This window comes from Cavia porcellus, unplaced genomic scaffold, assembly GCF_034190915.1.
Source record: "Cavia porcellus strain 051 isolate PalLab524CR breed Dunkin Hartley unplaced genomic scaffold, mCavPor4.1 scaffold_2, whole genome shotgun sequence".
Taxonomy (NCBI): domain Eukaryota; kingdom Metazoa; phylum Chordata; class Mammalia; order Rodentia; family Caviidae; genus Cavia; species Cavia porcellus.
This window is the reverse complement of record NW_026947485.1, coordinates 20684431-20706184: the sequence shown is the minus strand read 5'-3', so window position 1 is coordinate 20706184 and position 21754 is coordinate 20684431. Positions and strand designations below refer to the sequence as shown.

The 21754-nt window shown below is 37.2% G+C and overlaps 1 long non-coding RNA gene across 1 annotated transcript in view; it reads right to left on the bottom strand.

The window, feature by feature from the left end:
- Positions 1–716: 716 nt before the first annotated feature.
- The window catches only part of LOC134472633 (uncharacterized), a 38569-nt gene continuing 17531 nt past the window's right edge, over positions 717–21754 (bottom strand). Inside the window, exons 2-4 of the long non-coding RNA XR_010042527.1 lie at positions 18565–18753; positions 15963–16109; positions 717–2009 (exon numbers count right to left, since the gene is read on the bottom strand). This is a non-coding gene — a long non-coding RNA (uncharacterized LOC134472633). The remainder of the gene's footprint in view (positions 2010–15962; positions 16110–18564; positions 18754–21754) is intronic.

Here is a 21754-nt window from a genome sequence, read left to right as displayed (position 1 = left end):
CAAAGTCACAGACCTGGGTGCTCATTGGAGAGTTGCCAGTGCAAGTCCCCATTGGAAGGCTGAAGATATGTGACACCTGAAGACAATGTCCAAAGGTGACAGTAGCAAAGGGCACACCTGCTTGGAAAGACCTGAGTTCAAAGTGAAGATGCTTCCTTCTTCTTTCCCTTTTTAGTCCACCCATGCTGAAAGCCTATTGGTTGGTGTCACCCAAATTCAGGACGAGTCTTTCCCCCTCAGTTTGCTGGCCTACCTGTGAATTATCCACAAACACACCGAAAACTGTGTTTTACTAATTACTAGGCATTTCCTAATCCAGTCTAGGTGGCAAATCATGATTAATGAGCACAATTTATGATTTCAGAAAAAGGTATTTCCTTATAGAAATTACAAAATATTTTAGATGTGAAAAATTTATAAAGTGCAATATAATAATAATTATTTTATAAAATTGATTCTCTTTGGTGCATGAATCTCGATTTTCTCCTCTTTCCCTGCTGTATACTGTTCTACTGTGTTATCTACTATCCTTTAGCTCTTCTTTTGTTGACATATGCTTAATTTGTTTCACCACAAATGTTGCATTCTGGACATCCTTCTACATGTTTCTTATATTTGTGGGGCAAAGACATACATGTAAAAATGAAATTTCAGGGTCATCATATATATATATATATATATATATATATATATATATATATCCATCTACTGCTGGTATGACTTGGACATGGTTTGAGTGAGTCCCTAAAATGTTCATATGCTGAAAACTTGGCTCTTATGATGACAAGGAGAGGCAGTGAAACAAGAATCTGGCCTAGTGCCAGATGCTTAGGTCACAGGGATTGCAGAAGAAATTAATGCAGTTTTCTTGAGCCTCTTAGTTAGCATGAAAGTTGTTGTAACAAAAAAAAGTCCCGGTCCCTGAGTCTCTCTCCTAGCTTGCTTACTTGCCATTTGCTCTCTCTTGCATGTTCTCACACTATTCTGATACCATCTCTCATGAGATTCAGCCCAAGTCAAAGAGATAGGGCTGCCCATGCTTGGTCTCCTAGCTTCCAAAATTGTGAACTGAATAAACCTCCTTTCCTTACAAAGTACCAAGCTCAGATATCTTGTTATAGCAACAGAAAACAGACTAAGAAAAGTTTTATTCAATATTGTTATCTAAAATCATTGTGCAGATGTATGCATTTGCCATTAGAGTATACATATTCCCTTTGTTCTTTTTTTATTTCCAATACGGTGTTATCCCTCTTGATATTTTTACCAGTTTTCATTTCCTTGACTTTTCTATCCTGTGCTTACATATCTATTGGATTGTTTATCTTTTTAGATTTTTAGAAAACCTTTGTCAGATGTATGTGCTAAAAATTCCTATTTTGTTCTGTGGCTTATTTTTGTATTTTTGTTTGTAGGAACGTGGTTTTGGTACCAAGACATTTAATATAGTGTAATATATAAAGCTAGTTTTTATATGTATGTTTTTGTTTGCTTGCTTACAAAACTGCTCTATACTCAAGTTCACAAAAACAGTGCCCTATATTTTTTGCCAAAACACTTAAAAATTATTGTTTTATTTAGGTCCTAATGAATTTTATTCTCTTTTTATGTGATGCGAAGTAGTGGATGATTTTTTTCTTTCTATGAAAGGTTCAGTTGATTCATTTTACAATAGATATTTTCCCTTGTTCGGAACCAACTGAAAAATAAAATTCAAAAAAATAATTTTGAAAGCTTCATTATTGAAAAAAAGAACCTTGGTTGAGATTATGGCTTTAGATCTCAAGGCAAATGGCTTTGCTAAAAATTGACTCCTACACTGGACATGATTATTCACCCAGTTGCTGTCACAGGTGGACTCTGGCAGCCTCCTATGACACAGAGATCCGTGCAGAGGAGAATGGGAAGAAGTCTCCTCATCTACCTCGAGGGAGGGAGCAGGGTCAGCCATACTGAAGTCCTCTCAGACTCAGCAGTCAGCTCACCAACATCGTTTAAAGATGCAGAGTCTGTAAAGAGTAAGAAATGAGAACAGGAGATAATATGAGCTGAAAGTATGCATGTAAAAACGTAAGAAGTGAAGGGTCAGAATCTTTGCCCCTTAATATTTGAAATATCAACAAGCACATAAATATGAAAGCTACGTTAAGATACGAGGGAGAGGCAGAGATGTGGGGCCATGTACAATACTGTGAAGTCAAACAGACAAACGAGCCTTTTCAAGATAGAACTTTTCAAGAATGAACTCAGTTTTGAATCCCAGTTCCAGTTCTGCTGTAGCCTGCCATGCTCTATTTTTCATGCTTGAATAAATTTTCCTACTGCATCCTTGTACGGGTGAGCATTTTGCTGTGCTTCTTAAAGCAAATTTGTTTCTTGAAACCATACAATCGATAAGTAGATTACAGAGACAGAGAGAAAGAGAAAAGAAAATGAAAGACACCTCCATGAAATAAATATTTTTCCAGAAGATTCTAGGTTATTATAATCCTGTACAGTAGCAGACAGTAGAAATAGTATGTCTGGAACAATTATTCTAAAATATAAACTATCATATATAAGCTTGTCCACAATGACAATGGTAGAATAAAAGTATATTTTCAAATCTCATTTCTGAGGGCAGTTAAAAAAATCAAAAGCATGCTGAGCATAGTGGCATACCCCTGTAATCCCATCACTCAGGGGGCTAAAGCAGGAGGATTGCAGCAAGTTTGAGATCAGCCTGGACCACAATGAGCTCAAAGCCAGCCTGATCTACATAGCAAGACCCTATCTCAAAACGAAAAAAAATTAAAGTCAAAAGTAATTAAATTAATTTTAAAAGATAGGCAAATATACTTGATCCAGTCACTCTCAAATTCATAAATTTCCATTTAAAAAACCTGTATTTGATTTAAAAATGTTAATGCATCACAAACAAGTGGATTTATGCTAGGAATGCATGAATGTTCTAATGTTGTACGATCAATTAATGTTGACATACACTGACAGAAGAAAACATTAGACAGTTACTGAAAATACTTAGCATACTGTTCGTGAAAGTCTTTTAACAAGCTTTGCAGTTTATTTAAGTATTAAAAAATGTCCCCTACAATCAGTAGTGACTATCACTATTTATTTGTTATTATCATTGTTATTTGAAGCTATACTAGAGAAGTAGTCAATATAGCCATGCATAAAAAACAAAAGGATTGGAAAGGAAAACACAAAACTATAATTATTCTGAATGACTCGATAGCACACATTTAAAAATGGCAGGAGACCATTAATGTATACTCAAAGAATCCACTAAACTGAGAAAGATAGCTAGATACAATGTCAATGCTTAGAACTTTGTCTTGCAAAATAAGAACATTAAAATTAAACCAATAGAATATCACCTAAAAATAACTAGCAATAAACCTGACAAAAACATGCATTTATAAAGCATTACTGATATAAATCAGCCAGCCATGGTGATACACACCTGATATTCTAGCACTTGCTGTGAGTTCAAAGCCAGCTTAGGCTACAGAATGAGTTCAAGGACAGTCTGAATTGTACAGGGAAACCCTATCTCAAAACACTGCCCCCAAAAGGAAGAAATCAACAAGAGTGGAGTAAATAGATGTAGGAAAATACTATGTTCATGAATTTTAAAACTCAATACTGTAAAAATAAATTCTGTCCAAATTGGTCAATAAATACAAGATAGATTTCAGTGATTTTTTGCTATAAATAGAGCAACAGATTAAAAATTCTATATTAAAATGAAAAGGCCAACAATAGCCAAAACCAGCTGGAATTTTTGCAATGGCACCAGAGACAGAGTTTAGTGGCTCAGTGCCTGCCTGGCAAGCACAGAATGGTAAGTTTGATTCTCGGTGCTAAAATAAATAAATAATCTTTAAAAATACATTAAAAAGAAAGCTAAAGAAATTGTACTACTAGACTGCTGGACTCATTAGAAATCTATAGTACTTAAAACTGTACAGTTTGGGAAAAAGGTAAATAAACTAGTGAAATAAAATTTAAAATCCAGCCTACATAGATGCTACAGATATGGACATAGATATGGATGTATAGATATATACTATACCCAACTGCTTCAACTGATTTATGATAAAGTGATATTATAACATAGAAAAATGAAAACATAGTATTTTTAAGAAAAGATGAATTTTTAACAGTTGCTAGATGAATTGGATATTTATATAAATTTTGATTTCTCCATCACATCATATATAACAATTCATTACAGATAGATTTTAAAGCTAAGTGTAAAATATAAAACACTAAATTTTCATATGGAAAGAAAGCAAAATATGCTCATGACCTAAGACAGAAAATTATTTCTTAAATAGGATTGCACAAAGGCTAAAGAGAAACAACGAATACAAATTAAAATTTTAAGATACAATTCATACTGAACAGTTAATACATTTTTAAGATACTAGCAGTGTTGAATGCTGAAGAGGATTTGAATCAAATGGAGTGATTATTTCCTAGTAGAAATAAACTAAAACTCCTGAGATACATATCCAATGACCCTGCAATTCCATTCTTAGGCAAGTGTCCAAAAGAAAGTCACATAAGTTTCAGCAAAAGAGAATGACAGTGTTCATGGCTACACTAATTATAATTGCTCTCAACTAGAAATAGCCTAGTGCCTAAATTATAAATTGTGGTATAGTGAGTTGATATGCAAAGTATGATATATTGCTACACAGTAATGGGAATAAGTGAATTCTAACTATAGTAATGATATTTGACACAAATATTTGAAGTGAAAGATTAAAACATAAAATAGTGCCTTCTCTATGATTCCACTTACGTAAAGTTTAAAACCTCAGGATAGCGATTTTCCTTGAGAGTTACTGACTAGAATATTGGAAAAGAAGCCTTCTGTGTACAGACGATGGTCTACTTTCTACTATGGTTGCTGGACCCGCACAGATGTCATCACTTTGTAATGACAACCAAAAAACCAGAGGCTGCACACATATGATTTGTGTATTTTCCAGCATGTGTTTTATACTCTAATAATAAGTTATCTAGAAAATGTCTTCCCAAGATTCTAATTCAAGAGATCCTTTACACTTACATTCACTGATTCCCAATTGACTGGTTTTTTCAGAAAATCCTTCAGAAACACCCCAACTTTTGATTAACAGAAGCAGTTTCTGCAGCTAGCCTTCTTTTTGGCCAACTGTATCTCAGTAAAAACAAAATTCCAGTGCACATGTGCATTCAGGATCCTTAAGTGATAATGCATTTCACGTGCTAATGAAGTTCAAGGGTATTGTTTCTTTTTATTATTATTATTTAAAGAGGAAAAAAGAAAGGAAATAAAAAATCAAAGCAGTAAAAGGGTACAACTAATACAGAATTTCAAGAAAAGAAATACAGTAAGATATCACTAGTTAATAGGTTACATATTGTCATCTTAGAAACAGTTGTCCAAATTATAAAATTAAAGCCTATAAAGTGTACATTCATACAATGAGATTGCAGACAGTCCAACAAAAGCTAAGTAATATGGATTTCCATCCTACACACTCAAACATACACGCAGTTATATCCTTTAGACCACCTTCCTTTCTTCTCTTTATAGTAACAATTACACTTTTTGGTTTTTTTTTTTTATTCCCACAGTTCTTATTACTTTTTTGAAGAGAATAAAACCTAACGTGACTAAACAAAACAGAGTTGGTTAGAACAGAAGGATGGGCATAGTACATGGAGCAAAAATAGAATATCAGGTGATCAAAAATAAGTACCACTTGCCTCTTGCTATTTTTAAAAAGAGTTGTCTATATCATCAGGTATAATAGAATTGATCAAAACAGTACAGAACAAGACCAATAAAACCTACACTGGAGACCTTACAGGATTTCAAAAGAAGATAATAGTCAAACCATAATGGGCATCATAGTGAATCTTATTGCCTTCAAAGTGGTTGCCTATGCCCTTAAGCTTGATACTATCAAAAAAATAGAATATAATAAAATCTGACAGAACAAGATAGGGAGAGCAATACTGGGTTTCATATCAGGTTAATAGGAAAACAAAAAAGTTATTATAATATATCCCGCTATTTTTTTTTTTTTGGTCTTTTTCATTTTTATCGGTACCAGGGATCGAACTCATGACTGCCTGCTTGCAAGGCAAGTGCTTATGCCCCTGAGCTAAATCCCCAGCCCCTATCCAGCTATTTTTTAATTTAGTTTTCCCTTAATTGAAAAAAAAGTAAGAAAAAAATAGATTAATTTTAAAAAGGGTGGAGATTGAGATAAAAGAGGACATTGTAATAGAACAACACAGGTCAGAACCGAACAATTTAAGCATCATTGTGTTTCACCACCAGATAATCTAATATAATAGTCCTCCTTCCTTGAATTATTTGAGTATAACTTCATATACTGTAGCATCAAGCATATCAAGACAGTCTGAAGCTATTCAAGAGAATGAAGAAGTTACAGGGTATTTAGAACCAGTTAACAGAAAATGAACAACGGTTTCTATATTATCTCTTTGCCTATAAAAAATTTTGTTTATACTATCACATATAGTAAAATATAGTAAGATACCACATGTTAAAACTAGTGGAAACAGATGTACAACAGCTTGATGGGACTTCAAAACCAGATGATATTAAATCAGCACTAGCTTTTATGATGTGTTGTTTTCTTCAGAATAGCTATTCGTACAATCACCGATACTAAAATAGAACAACCCAAGGGTATTGTTTCTTATCTCCAGATTTTTAGGTTGACTTTTGGCCACCGTGCTCCACATGGAGCTGGCTCCATGAGCACTTGTGTCCTGGAGCACGCTCAGTGCTGAGATTTACAGTGACCAGATTGCCTTGTGCAGCTACCATCTTTCACCAACACTATTAGTGTAGGACAAGTCCAACCTGACTTATTTTAGACACTTTGTAATTAAGCATAGTTCACTCAGAACTAGCAAAAATGTTCTCCAGAAAAATGAAATTTTCTCCTATCATACCATTACTTGGCTCCAAGTTAAAGAAGCATTAAGGTTTTCAGCATTTTACAGCATCTTTACAAAACAGATAAATTCCAAGATCACATTTATAAGAATGTCTTTATTTTATTAAAAAGATTATGACATTGCAGGAGCTCTACCTATATATTTTGGGTATAACTGCCATTGAAATTTTGGTCATGATAATTATGGGCTGAATTCAGTTTAAATCTTATATGAGTAAATCTAATTATCTAAAAATATTTTCTTGACCTTTTGTGACTTGGGACCTGTTCTTCACTGCAGAGTAGATGACAAAGCATCTCTCTTGCAAATGTTTACTTTACCACATCATAAGGCAATTATTGTCTTCCCTGTGATGCTAAAACACCAGTGTAAAACAAAAGACCAAACATTTCCTTAACTTTAAAAGAGCTACATGGACAAATGGAACCAATTGAGCCTTTTTTATTTAGAAGCATTCATAAAATTATGAAGAGAAACAACACAGGACAGGAGTTGGAAGCTTGCCATGGGATCATCATTTATCATGCATTCAAGGACTAACTGCATCCTCTCTACATGTGTGGAAATGAGAAACTGCTCTGTGTCCACCCTGAGATTCAGAGGTGCCAACAGGGCTGGGAGGATCAAATTGGGGTACAGAGTGCGGGCCTTACAAAGCACTCAGCATAACAGCAGGTCAGCACCTCAGGAAGTCCCACCTGAGACTCAGCTTCACTCCGTGGTCTAAAGAGTGCAGTGTGGATCTCTCACACACCAGCCCCCCAATCCATCTGTGCACGGAATCCCCCAGCCTCTTACCCACATTTGCAGCAGGAATTCTAGCTGACTCAGAGCAGATTAATTTACAGGCATTAAGTGCCTGAGTCATCACCTCTTACCAGAAATTATCCTGTGACTTAAAGGGAGTTACAGAGCCAGAAATAGAGCACTCTCTCTTTTCCTCCTATTAGACTTCAGGGCAATGAAGTGTATTAATTATACCTTTCTTTTAACAGCTTTTTCCTATCATAGCACTGAAGAAAGACTTTGGCCAACTCAAGAGTAAATGACACTTTTAGATATCAGATTTCCACCCAAGTAACAACAGAAAAATTGAAGAAGTGAACCTAATGTATGATATTATTCACAAGCAGTGTGCTTCTCTGTTAGAGTTAAAAGTTAGCTGCTAAATTTAGAAGGGCACAAAAAAATGAAGAAACACTTACACATATTATAAATGCATATATATATATATATAATAACCACCCAATAATTGCTTGTTGATGTACAAAGTGCTTGTTTATCTTCCCTGTGTGGTAGGAATTATCCAGCCTGATAGCTAAAAACTAATGCAAGAGGTTACATAATTTCTTGTACTCACAAAGATATCAAATGGCAGATCTAGAATTTGAATATCAGAGTTCTGTTTGTCTGTAAAAGTCATATGCTCCCCTAAGCGGTGACTTTGACATCAGTGCGAGTATTTTTATTATTATACTTCATTTCCGAGTTACTTAAATGTCCTGAAACAGCAAGCCATTTAATGTTCATTATTTACATTGTGTTTCTCAGATCCACAGTCAAAGTTCTTAGAAATTATATTTCAAAATATTTTAAAAGTTACTATTTGCTAAAATTAAGATGGGCAATCTAAGGGACAGTTTTATTGGCTCTTTGTCAGTAATACTTGACATTTAGTAGTAACAAAATTTACTCTATTAAGCCAACACATACCCCTCTTATGCCTACTTGGGTTTTCATATACTGTTGTTCATTTTAAAACACATCAATGTCACTATCACTCTCTGGAAAATTCGACTCCCTTGGCACTCAGTACTTTGTAAAATATCCCAGCAATCTAAGCGTGGGAAGCTTCTGACCCCTAGAAGAATTCCACCTGAAGTTACGGTAGGTTAAGATTAGTACAGCCAAGCATGCATCGCTGTTTTTACTAAGTTTTTGATTGAAAGAAAACTTGTTCAGGGACAGTAGTAGCTGGATCACCTGAGTCCAGGAAAAGGGAAGCACAGCAAGATGTTGCCTCAAAATCAAATCAACAAAAATAACAAGTAAATAAAGAAGTTACTCATTTGTAAAATAATTACTGAGTGGTTTGTCTACATTATGATAGATGTCAATTCTAAAATTCTGGATTTATTGAAGTCCCTAAATTGTTTAGACCCTGCAAGGAAAACTCTAAAGATATACAAAGAGCAGAAATAGACATACCATGTGACCTAGCTATTCTACTCTTTGGTATACAGCTGAAGGATTTCATACCTATGTTTACTGCAATACAGTTCACAGCAACCAAGTTACAGAGGCAGGCTACATGCTATCGACAGATGAATGGGTAAAGAAAATGTGCCATGTAATAATACATAGATCCACATCTGAGCATTATTTAGCCATAAAAAAGAATGAAATTAAAGGATTTGCATGAAAATGGCTGGAACTGGAAGTCATCAAGTTCCTTATTACTTAGGTCTACAAGCTCAGATTTGTTTGCTCAACACTGACCATATCAAAGGAGCCCATTGATTGTGATGAAAATGGAAAAATAGTTCATGGGAGATGAACGGGGCTCATTTCCCTTAGATCGCCATCTTACTGTCTATAAGTGCAAGGGTCCCCTGCAGGAAGGAGGAGCCGGGAAGGGGACACAGCAAGAGGACACACGTCTCCAGGCTTGCTTTATGGTTCCAACTATGTTGCTTTCTTTCTCTTCTCCGTGGAAATGAAATGGTGCCTGAATTTCTTGGGCCAGATCCTTGTGTTCTGTTAGTTCATCAGGACTGAGGAGGAGCTGGGGTGGCACTTACTTGCCAGGCCCAAGGAAGTTTGGGGAAGTTGGCGGAAGTTCCATTTTTGGCATCATTATAATCATGTTAAGGGAAATAAGGCAAACTCAGACAAGTAATGCATGCTATCCCTAATAAGTGGGATTTTAAAAAGATGAGAAGAAATTAGAGGAGAGACTATTAATAGACAAGAGGATGAAAATTAGGTGGAGGGGAAAAGTGTGTGAGGCAGTAGTGAGGAATCTGTACTTATATAATACGATTACAAGCGATACTCAGTAGTGACATTGAGGCAGGAGATTAGGGCGTGGCCAGGCAAATGGGTGAAGGGGCGTGACCTGTCAATCACGAAGATTCAGAACACAAGTGCCTACTCCCCAATCCTGGACCATTCAGGGAGTGATATCATTAGTTACTTTGGTGTGAAATCAAGCAGGTTTTTGATAGGATGGCTTAGATCTGACGATCACTGTGCCCCCTTTCACAGTGGCCCCTCTCATTCTGAAGAGCATATTTTGTTACCTATCTTTAATAAATGTGAAAGCTGACTACCTTTTGTGCTTGTCTTCTGTTGTTCAACACAACAAGAACCTGGAAAGAATCTCTGGAAAGACCTACAACACCCAAAACCCTGGTGACAGCAGAAATAGTTCATTAGCAAATACAAAGAGGAGTAAAATGCAGAACGAGAATCCAAGTTTTGTTCATCTCCAAATCACACCTGTATTCTTCCAACTTCACCCCAGTTAGAAAAATCCCACCTGCCTCCACATATTAGAAAAAAAAAGAGAGACTACAATGGACTGAACTGTTTAGTCACCTTTCTATAAATGGGAAAGTAAATGAATATCAAATTAGCCTTTGTGTATTTTCCTAGAAAACTAAAAAGAAGCGAAAACCTATATACTAGTGTCAGAATAGAACCAGTCCTTGCATAATTCTTTACTAAGACAAATCTTGACAAATTTTTCACTGAGCCTGTCTAAGAGGAGAAATGATTACTTCAGAATTTCCAGGAAACCTGGACCACAAAACAGGACAACTCCAGGTGTGAGGGCACTTCAAAGCATGGCTTCCAGCTATGAAAGGTGGCTGTAAACTTCTTGAAAACAATAGCACAGCAAGAGCTAGGCAATGGTTTAAGATTGAGCAATGGTTTAAGAAAGACTTGGCAGTAGACTAAAGGGTTCTGCAATAAGTGACTATCAGAAAAAGTTCAAGATATTTGACATAGGCACAGGCATACAGGAATATTCAAGAATTGGTCTGCAGAAACATCCGTGGAACTTAAGAACAGTTATACTGGTCTTCTTTTTCTGTAAAGTTACAGAATTGTGCAAATGATAAATATTGACAATTTACACAAGATCTGGGAGGACCATGGTATATTGATAAGAAAAAATGAGGCCCAGAAAATCTAAATACGCTGTCCAAGGTGGCAGGCTATTTAGTAACCATCCAGTCCAGAACTCAGCTCTAACTCTACCACAGATCTCTTTATCCTGTTCTTGGCATTAGCCAGATCAGGGTATGGAATTCTCTTATTGATTAAATGAAAGTGACTAATGCTAGATACACAGCATGATCACATCACTGATTTTCAAAAAGATGGACCAAACTGGGCGTGATAAAACATACCCACATTCTCGGCACTCTGGGAAGCCAAGGCAGACAAATCCTGCTTGAGCCCAGGCTGGGAAACTTAACAAGACTGTCACAAAAATCAAATAAGGTAGGGATATAGCCCTGTGCATAGATCTTGGCTCAGTTCACCAATATGAGGGACTGAACCAGCCCCTTTGCAATGAAGATTGAAAATGACAAAACATGGGAGAAAACAAAAAAGATGGACTGAAGTTTCATGGACTCCTAAAGCGCAGCTGAGGCTAGTGGGGTCTCGTACAGAGATTCCAGTGCTATCTTGAGATGACCATGAGTCACCAGTCCACATACATCCGACTGCCTGATGGAGTAAATGATTCTCACTTTGCTAATTCCAAATAAATATTTATAAATAATTTTCCTTCCTCTAAACAGGAAGAAGAAAACTAAACAATATTTTTTATGGGTCTGGTTTCTGCCCTACGTCTTGGTCAGGTATGGCTTTTGCAATGAGTCCTTCCTCAAAGGCTCGTTTTAAAGGGGCAAACCCCAGCCCCTAACCTCAGCCCTGGGACACGTGTTGCTCCCTCTACTCTGCTTTGCTTGTTCCCTCCAAGGCAAGTAGTGCAAGCTAACAAATGAAAATGCACTCTTTGTTACCATGTGAACTGGAGTGAAAGCTCTCCGAGGGCAGGAATAACTCCATGACCTCATTGGCTAAGTTTGCTATAAAAGCATAGCAAAGGTTTGAATGAGTAATTGAATGAATATAAAATATTTTTTAAACTTTAAAAATATATATGAGGGTTCCTGGCTTCACACAGACTGAATATTTATAATATAAATTAATTTTAGATAGAAGACTGAATTGTCTGGGGCTGGGGATTTAGCTCAGCGGCATAAAGTGCCTGCCTTGCAAGCAAGCAGTCGTGAGTTCGATCCCTGGTACAGATAAAAAGGAAAAAGACCAAAAAAAAAAAAAAAAATGAGAAGACTAAATTGTCTGGCCTCTTTTCTCCAGCATGTTTATTATAATGTAAGGTACAAAAAAAAAAAAAAAAAAAAAAAAAAACAAATCCTTGAAAGCATTTTGACCTGAAAGACAATCACTCAAAGCATTTTAATACCCCAATCAGCTCACCTGATGCCTGGAGCCTAGTGCGCTCACAGCAGAAGTGAACTTTAAGCTGCACCTTGTCAAGTTCTCTTCCTTGATGTCTGAGTGTATTCTTTCCAGCACTGACAATTTCAGTCTGGGGGCTCGTGTCTAGCGCTGAGACAGTAATATAGTTTTCAGAATTTCTCAAAATCTGAGTACTTTAAAGGTATCCTATTGATTTACCACCTTCTTTTACCTCCTTCTACAGGCGGTTTCTAGGTTCTTTCTATCCAAATAAAGAATTGGTTAGGACAAGTGCAAAAGGTAGAGAGGTTTTACATATTTTAAAGGAAGAAAAAAAATAGGAAAATAAGTACATTCTACAGCATGAGAGCAAACTATTGTGAAAGAACACAGTAGCCTAAAAGGTCAATGACAACTGGTTTTTGTACCTCCTGCTCCTCAGGCTGCTGTCAGATGTAGGCCATCCTATCCCAAAGTGCTCAATTTAATGCAAGAAGTATCCAAGCAGGGCTTTGGGAACTGTTCTGTGCATGTGTCCTGGAATTTCACAATTAACAAGTCACGCCTACTTTCCCAACCAGCCTACCCTGCCCTAATCTCCTGCCTCACTTCCTTTACAAAATGTGTTATTTTTGAGATAACAGGTAGGGATCACTACACAAGGTAAACAACCTAGGTATAGTCATGCTGAGTGAGCCTGTATGGAAATTGTATATAAAACCAGTGACAAGAGTAACAGCTGTCTGGATACATTGGAGAGATACCAAGGGCACCTTGTGCTCTTGTAATTAGTATGACTAAGTCCCATCCTGGGATCCTCAGTTTATCTTTCCTCAACTTAGGAAATTTCTGCAGCTTTACTACACAGTTGTGTACTCTAAAAAAAATTTTTTTTCAAAATAATGCAGCTACACAGCTCAGATAAACAAGTAAGTTCCTATAAATTCTTCCAGACAATGAATCATCAAAGATACATGAATGAAAAATACAGCCCTGGGAGCTGAGGACAGTTTCATATCAAGTGATGGAGGCAGTGGGCTAGGTGGGGTGGGGTAGAGGTTGTTCCTCTCATATCCCTCATTTGTTTAAAAGCTGGTTGAGTCCAAGGATGCCTCTTAATTCTGCAGGGTATTCTGGGGTATTTGGCTGAAGACAATCAGAAACTATTGCAGATGTGTTTCTGACTACAGTGCTACGTTGGTACATGAAAGCTTTTGTTTGTGAACAACTCGGTTCACAAATAGAACTCTTTGTTATGATGTGAACCAGAGTGATTTGGCAAAATTTTGTTTTGTTTGTTAACTCCGCATCAGATATTGAACATGAGTATGGCCATCTTCCCCACATGAAGATGAATGTGGCCAGCTTTTCCAGAGTCACAGAATGAAGATCATGATCTGAGGTATCACCATATTTTCCATAAATACATACAAATAAAACTCTTAAAAATTGTGTTCATTCTCAAAAAATGCTAACTCAGACAAGATGCCCTCAATATTGGGTCTAGAAATAAAAATGTAATTCCTCTATTTCTAAAATTTGGGAAGTTGTCTGAAAATTTAGCTGGGGAGAGGTATATTTTTTGTCAGAAATCTAAAAGGAAGAAATTGACTCATTGTAATTCTTTAATCAGATTTTTAGCATCATTATTTTGAGAAGGCATTTCAAATGAAAAATAACCTTGTGTAGAAGTCTTCATACAGGACTGAAAATAAAACCTCAAAAAATATTAGTGGACTGTGGCTTTTAAAAAGATAGTTCTGTAAGCCTCAAGGTTGCATGTAAGTGTTTGAATAGATACATACATAATTAATCTGCAGTCATAATGCTTCCCCTTCCAAAACAATTTGTCATTGAAATTTTATTTTTATTAAGATAAGCTTTCATCTGGAAAACACTCTTGGTCCAATGGAGTCCTCTTTTTTTGGAAGAGCCCTGTCTGCTCCTTCCCTCGTCCTAGAGGACTGCTTGAGGGCAAGGATAGTGCTGGGTACGTAGACAGCCTCCTCCAGGAGCCAGGATGACCCTGACTCTGGGTCCTGAGCTCAGCAGCAATGGAAGTTTCTACTGTGAGCCTGGGTGGCACCAGGACAGCAGGGTCACCAAGGTGACAAGGGCCATGCAGGGGATATTGGATATGATACGCTTAACAGTGATGTCTTTTAGCAAGAATATTATGCCAAGGTTTTTTTCTTTGAAGACTTTTACTCTGAGCATGTTTTTCTCATTTTTGATCTGGTAATGGCAAGCAGAAGTTACTGTTTCAGAGTTACTAAGGTTCCTTTAGAGTTCTCATGCATAAGTAAAAAGGAAGATGCTATCAGAAAAGATGCAGTTAGGGACTTTACATTTGATTTTGATTAAAAAACATAATCTAGAGTCTCTTGAATGATCTAGATGTACAATTATAGCATTATCAAAAAAGGTTCATACTATATAGCAGGGCTTTCATTTATTCCATTAGCTACTTTTTACAATTTTAGTTTATTGGTACATATGTACCATACATAATATTTCTTTTATGATACTCAAATAGTAAAAGTGATACTGACAATCTTCATCTGGTTCCTGTTTTTATTAAATAATTTGAGCGTATTACCATATAAAATTATATTAGCCATTAATGTTTGTGATTTTTGCTTAAGGTTTTGCTTATAATTAAATACAAGATTGGGTTTATACGCATTCAATGGATTTAAGAAAAATGATCATATTATCCATATGAGGTACATAGGTTCCATCAATCTCACTGTTGTAGTAAATTTCATGCATGTTTTCCCTTATTCTTTATTCACTGGTTATGTCTATTTGTGAGAAATTATTAAAATAATTCAAGATATATGGATATATAATATGTAGTTCAAAGATAATAAAATATGGCAGAATAAAACAAAAAAGATACTAAATATACCTTATTGTGATATATAATACCAGATGTGACTATACTGAAATGGATATTGTATTCTTAACATGAAACTTTATACCATTAAAGACTCAATTTTCTCTAATGAGTCACTTTAATGCTACTCAATTAGATTCACCACACATTTTCACTTTTAAATTAATAAAATCATTGGGACACAGTCAATGATCTTTGATGATTTAAAAGATGAAACTTGTAAAGCACTTTTAAAAATTCACTCTATAACTAATACCTTAGGAGGCTTCATAATGGAGATAACAGACAGACATGTTCACGATGAATGAAAAAAGAAGAAAATCTTCGATACATCTTAACTAAGAACACTGTTTCCCAAATTACCCTCCCACTCTAATTTAGAACACTGTATTTGGGTTAAACATTGCACTTCAAATCTCTATAACTTGTAATGCCTAGATTCCCAGGTAAATATATTTTGATTAGATTGTTCTACAGTCACATGTATGTCTGAATCTTGAAATAAATAGAGTTTAGCCTTAAAAAGCACCACTGGGTGCAGTGATTTTGTTTGATCACTCACCTTGACCCTTTTTAGAGGCAAATAAAAGCTGACTTTAGGTAAAATTAGCAAGAGCAAGCCCATATGCTCTGTCTCATCCTTTCCCAGCCTGGAGAAAGGTCATGCTTCAAAGAAGGCACACAGGCAGAAAGTAGATGCAAACTTCATCTTAGAAACAGAAAAGAAAAGAACAATTGACAGTTAAAACAATGAAAATGTGAAAACAAATATCTGACAATGTGATTGAATACTCCAGGAATCTGAGAAAGAAGAAAAAGCTAACCTAAAATAATTTAATGTTCAGAGGTCTAATTAAAAAAAATTCTGCAGATTTTCTTCTTAATGAGAGATTAGACCCCATTTCAAAACATACACCACTTGGGTAAAGGTATTACAGCTCATCATGCATGGAGCTTAAAGCTCCATGGATAACAGCATCCTATCAATTTTTCCAAAATGTGGATTTCAGAATATTTTTATAAAATTTGCTTATGAGAACTAAAGACATTAATGAGAGTAAATGTCCACTTTGACTATCTAAGCCAAGGCCTGGAGGAATTGGCACTTGATACCCTACACTATGGGTGCAGGCCCTGAGTTTATATGCTTTCCTTTCTGGGGCTGGAAGACAGAGAAGAGAGGAGGAGCCTTGCAGAGACCGAATTCCCAAGCATCATCACCCGTAATCCCATTCCCCAGATGAAAAAATTCAGAGAGGAGAAAATCAAGAAATGCTGATTTTCTGAGTTCTCCAGCTTAAGGCAGATACCGGAAAAAAAGATGCAATAAAGTTTTCCTACTCAACACATCTGCTCAGCAGCCCACCAGAAACTGAAAACGCATTTACCTTCCTGACAACACAAGAGCTTAATGCAGACTGTGGGTGTGACTCCATAGTCAATAGTCAGTGCAGACTAAAGAGAGCAGCGTGGGTAGATTTCTGATAAGACAGCTACAGCATTCCCTCTAAATTAAAAAAAAATTAGGATAATGTTCAGAAGGATAATTGCTGCTATTTTGATGCAGATGCTGACATCAAGAATCGCTTCAAGTACTATGCCTCCTACGTTACATCTACTATGGGTGGTTGAGTGCTTTCAGTGTTGACGATCAGTGTTTCAGTGGAGTGTTTTCCGTGAACACATTATAATCTTGGCACTGAGTGCCTGTGCTGCTCAGAAAGACGGCTGCTGCCAAGAACCCCCAGGCTCACAGCGCAAGAGAACAGTAGGCAAGTCACTCACACCACGGTACTACAGTGGGGAGCCAATCCCTTCTACCTCAGCCTGCACAAGACAGCTTTAAATATCACGGAATTCCTCCTCAAAATTCTCATATTTCTGCATTCTCTAGAAATAACCCGAGGACTCAGCAACCAGAGCCCACATTCATCCTGGACCACAATGGACAATGAACGAGAGCCGATGTGTGGCTTCCTCTTCACCTGCACCCGCCTCATGCTGCCCAGCCTGCCAAGGATTTTAATTTGTAAGATGAACTCCTGGCACATCTAATGTCACATGGTATGTGTCACGGTACATTAGACTGCAGGTGCCACGTCATATGTATCTGTCTGTCTCCCTGGTGAAACCACATTTCAACAAAGGTAAAGACACTTGTTTTTCACATTTTTCTAACCTACTGTCATAATGTCATAAATGCACACAAATTTACATAAAATCGTATATGAAGCAGAAGCATCCTGATTGCCTTGAAGTGCACTGCTGTGGAATGAACAAAACCATGTTCTGATGCCCCTTTTCCTTTATGGGGTTAATCCAAAGGTGAATCACACAAAGTGATGCCGACCACTTTTTCAAGATATGGCTTCTTTCCTTCAAATCACAAGCAAGATACCTTTGAAGCAGGTCCTGCGAGAGACCTGATACTGATCAGGCCACGGTTACAGTGAGCTCATAGTGCTGGTATCAAGTGCCAGTCCTGGCTCTTACACGTTCACACTAGGCCCTGCCAAACCACACGCTCCAGTCTACAGGGCTTCCTCTCAAACACAGGGCAGCCTGAGGGCTGCTCAGGCAAGGGGATGAATCAGGAGCCCTGAGGGCAACTAAACTTCCCTCATTTTGACATAGATTAGGGCCAAGATGGATGCAAATTACCTCACAGACATAACACACTCTCCTCATTGTAAAAAAGCACTTAATAGGTAAAGGTAGACTGGACAGAAACCACCAGTGAAATTTGGGTGGTTTGCTGAGGGTCAGCAGTATGGAGCCATCATCCCATAACTATGGCATGCCAGGGAAGACCACTCAGTACAAGAAATCTGGCCTCTTTCTGGTACCTTACTTTTTCTTCTTCATACTGTGTTAGTATGTTATGTGATCTAATGTGAGAGCCCAGTTACTTGTGAGTGGAATCCCTGTGTTTTTGCTAATAATTTATAGAATTTAGATAGACGCTAAATCCTTCTAATTGCAGAAAAATTGTCAGCCTCAGCCCAGTTGAATTGTTGCTAATTTGAAAAAAAATGTAACAGCCATCATGTATAATTTAGAGCAAGATCATTTTAAAGTCAAAGTGGCGTCCTTTTACCATCAGTGAAACAGGGAAGGAGATAATATTTGACATTCTTATTGCACAGACCCATTGGGAGAATTACCGAGCTTTTTATGGGCTGTTAGCTATGTTCCTTGAATGTGGTTTCATCACATCAGATTAGTTCCTGACATTCAGCAGATGAGGAGCCAAAGGACAAACGAGGAAACGTCTCTGCAGACTCGCTGCTCATCACGCCTTCCTCCCTGCACAGCCCATCATTGGCTGCACTTCCATGGTTCTATAAAGTCAACTGAAAAAAACAAGGACATGTCATCACGTTCAATGAGTTACACTCCTTGCTAATAAGTATTAGTAACTAGTAAGAATTCTATCTTGTAATTTTCTACAAAATAAATTCTTGATCTTAGCCAAAATCCTACATCCATCCTTCTCTTCCTTCTAACTACTGTTCCTTTACCTTACACACCCAAGCTTTTAAGTTGACCTTACTACAGTATCTGTAATCTGAAATAACCATCTGAACATTTCTGTCATACTCCCCACATAGTGGATACTCAATAAAAATGTACCAAAAAACAATCAAGAAATTAAGATTTAAAACTATTTTCAAGTTATCAAAGCAACATCAAAAATTTAGTGCATGCTTTTTATTTCCAAGTACATCTGCCTAAAGTGTCTTGAGCTTCAGCCCTCTCTTTCCACCTTTGATCATTGATCTATTTCTTGGTATAGATGGGGTGGGAATATGAGAGGTCATGGGTAAAATACTGTAAACCCCAATAAAATGAATGATACAGAGGGCAGATATCAGTTCAACTCGTCAGGTCTTCCTTTCCCCTGCACTGCTGGGAATGGCCACATCATGGAGCATGGGGGAAGAAGCATTCTGGACCTCCCAGAAGATGGTGGAGTAGAGAACAGCAGAGAAACAGCCTTTCGAGATTTGATGTCTGGACACTGGAATATACCAATGCGAGTTAAAGAAAGGAGAGAAGTGGGCCCCTGGACCTAGAAAGGATCTGAGGAGAAAATTGAAGCCCATGGGGCGAGAGAAGAGAGAGACTTCAATGAAGAAGAAGAAGAAGAAGAAGAAGAAGAAGAAGAAGAAGAAGAAGAAGAAGAAGAGGAGGAGGAGGAGGAGGAGGAGGAGGAGGAGGAGGAGGAGGAGGAGGAGGAAGAAGAAGAAGAAGAAGAAGAAGAAAAAAAAAGATGGGGCTGGGGGTTTAGCTCAGCGGCATAAGCACCTGCCTTGAAAGCAGGCAGTCGTGAGTTCGATCCCCAGTACCGATAAAAAGGAAAAAGACAAAAAAAAAAAAAAGCTTTAAAAAAAAAAAGAAGAAGAAGAAGGAGGAGAAGGAGAAGAAGAAGAAGAAGAAGGAGAAGGAGATAGCAGACAGTGCTTTCTCCGACTCCTGACTCACTGCCTGGGAGGAGCAGCTTGAACCTACAGACAGACAATGACTTCCAGTGACCCCAGAGTCTATATGGAGAAATGTACCAGTGGAACAGTGCAGTGGACACAGTAGACTGCAGGGACTGGTAACTTATTCGAGTTCAGATGTTTTCCAAGAGAGGGCTGGTTGGAAGCCACCTTGCAGAGGGGCTGGTAGCCATCATGGAGAGAGACCATCTCAGCTCACCACTCAGTATAGCTTCAGGCTGGCTCCATGTAACAGCTCCCAGTGTAAGAGTGAGGTGGAATCAAGTTCAAGTTAGCGCCAGGCACACAGTATTATTACAGGCTGAACAAATTGAGTTCCAGTCTCACAGTCAGAAAGCAGTCTTAACTTCAGTGGAACTAAACGGGCAGGCTTGCTGAGATTATCCACCACCCCACTATAAATCTACCACTGACTTACTCGGATTAATCAACATGGATCTGAACTCTGCCTGCCCATTTTGTCTAACAGTGACATCAGAGTGGACATATTTTTCCTATTTTCTTCAGATTTTTTCCCTTATTTTGTTTACTTCAGTTCTATTTTCTTTTTTATTTGTTCTTATTTTTAGATGAGTCTAAACATTGTTTTAGTTTTTTTGTTGTGGTTCTGTTCTGTTGATTTTATTTCTTGCTTCTCTCTTTCCTGCCTGTCTTCAAGTGTTTTGCAAAATTTGCATAATCTTATTTTGTCCTCCAGCCTTGTGTCTAATCTCTTCTTCTACTTCACTATTTTTCCCCTTTTCCTTTTAAAATTTTCTCCTCTGAGAATAAAATTGCATATTGGGTTTGTTGACTACATACAACTTTCTGGTTAACTAGATTTTGTTATAGAATCACAAATCAAGTTCATAAAGTTAAAAGTGGCAAACTAATATTTACTACAGCTTTGTTTTCTAAGCTGTGTTTCATGATATTGCTATTACTGACTGTACTACTTTAGCTGAGGTGACAAAATTTCTCTAATCTATTATTCCTCCTTGTATGACAAGATTGAGATTGCCCAATGGTCATGAGCAATGATATAGTCTAGAGCCAATAAACCAGGTGCTAGACCAAATAGGCCACAACTTCTCATCTCCAATAAATTGGAAGAGGCAGGATCTTGCAACAGATTCAAAACTCAAAAGCCAGGTACACCTGGAAGACATCTCTCAAAAGTAGACATTTCCTAAGAGTTCTAAAACCTAGCAGTAAAGCTACTGGCCACAAGCAATTTTCATGTATCAATCAAGGAATGAAACTCAAACAAAACAAAGCAAAACAAAACAAAACAAAAAACAGAAAAAGAGAAGACATTTAAGCAAGATGAAAATGCAGACATCCAGCTCATCAAAGACAAACCCAGGAGGTAGTGAGATGGAACAACTTGAAAGCCACCCACCTGGAATCTCTAAAGTCATAAAGGTGGAAAGAACAAAGCAGATGAATGAGGCTCTAAAACTAAATTGAATCAGAAATACATTCTCAGATAACTACAGAGACAGTGACCATACTGAAAGACATGCTAATGACTCTAGAGAAGATACAGATAAAAAGAGGGGCTTAGAAAAGTGAGGAAACCATGAACATATATCATAGGAAAGAAATTAAATCCATAAAACAGGTTCAAACAGATACCCTAGGATTAAAAATTCCATTGAAAGTATATGCAGCAGAAGGAGCCAGTGTGGGGACAGAATATTGTTGATATAAAAGACCGGATTGAAGTTAGCAATCATGAAAGAAAGGCTTCTTAAAAATAGCAAGGAATTACCAAAAATCAATCCAACAGATGCTAGATGATGCAAAGAACAACAACACAAAGTAAATCAGAATCTATGAAAAAGCAGGAGATAGCAGAAATGATATA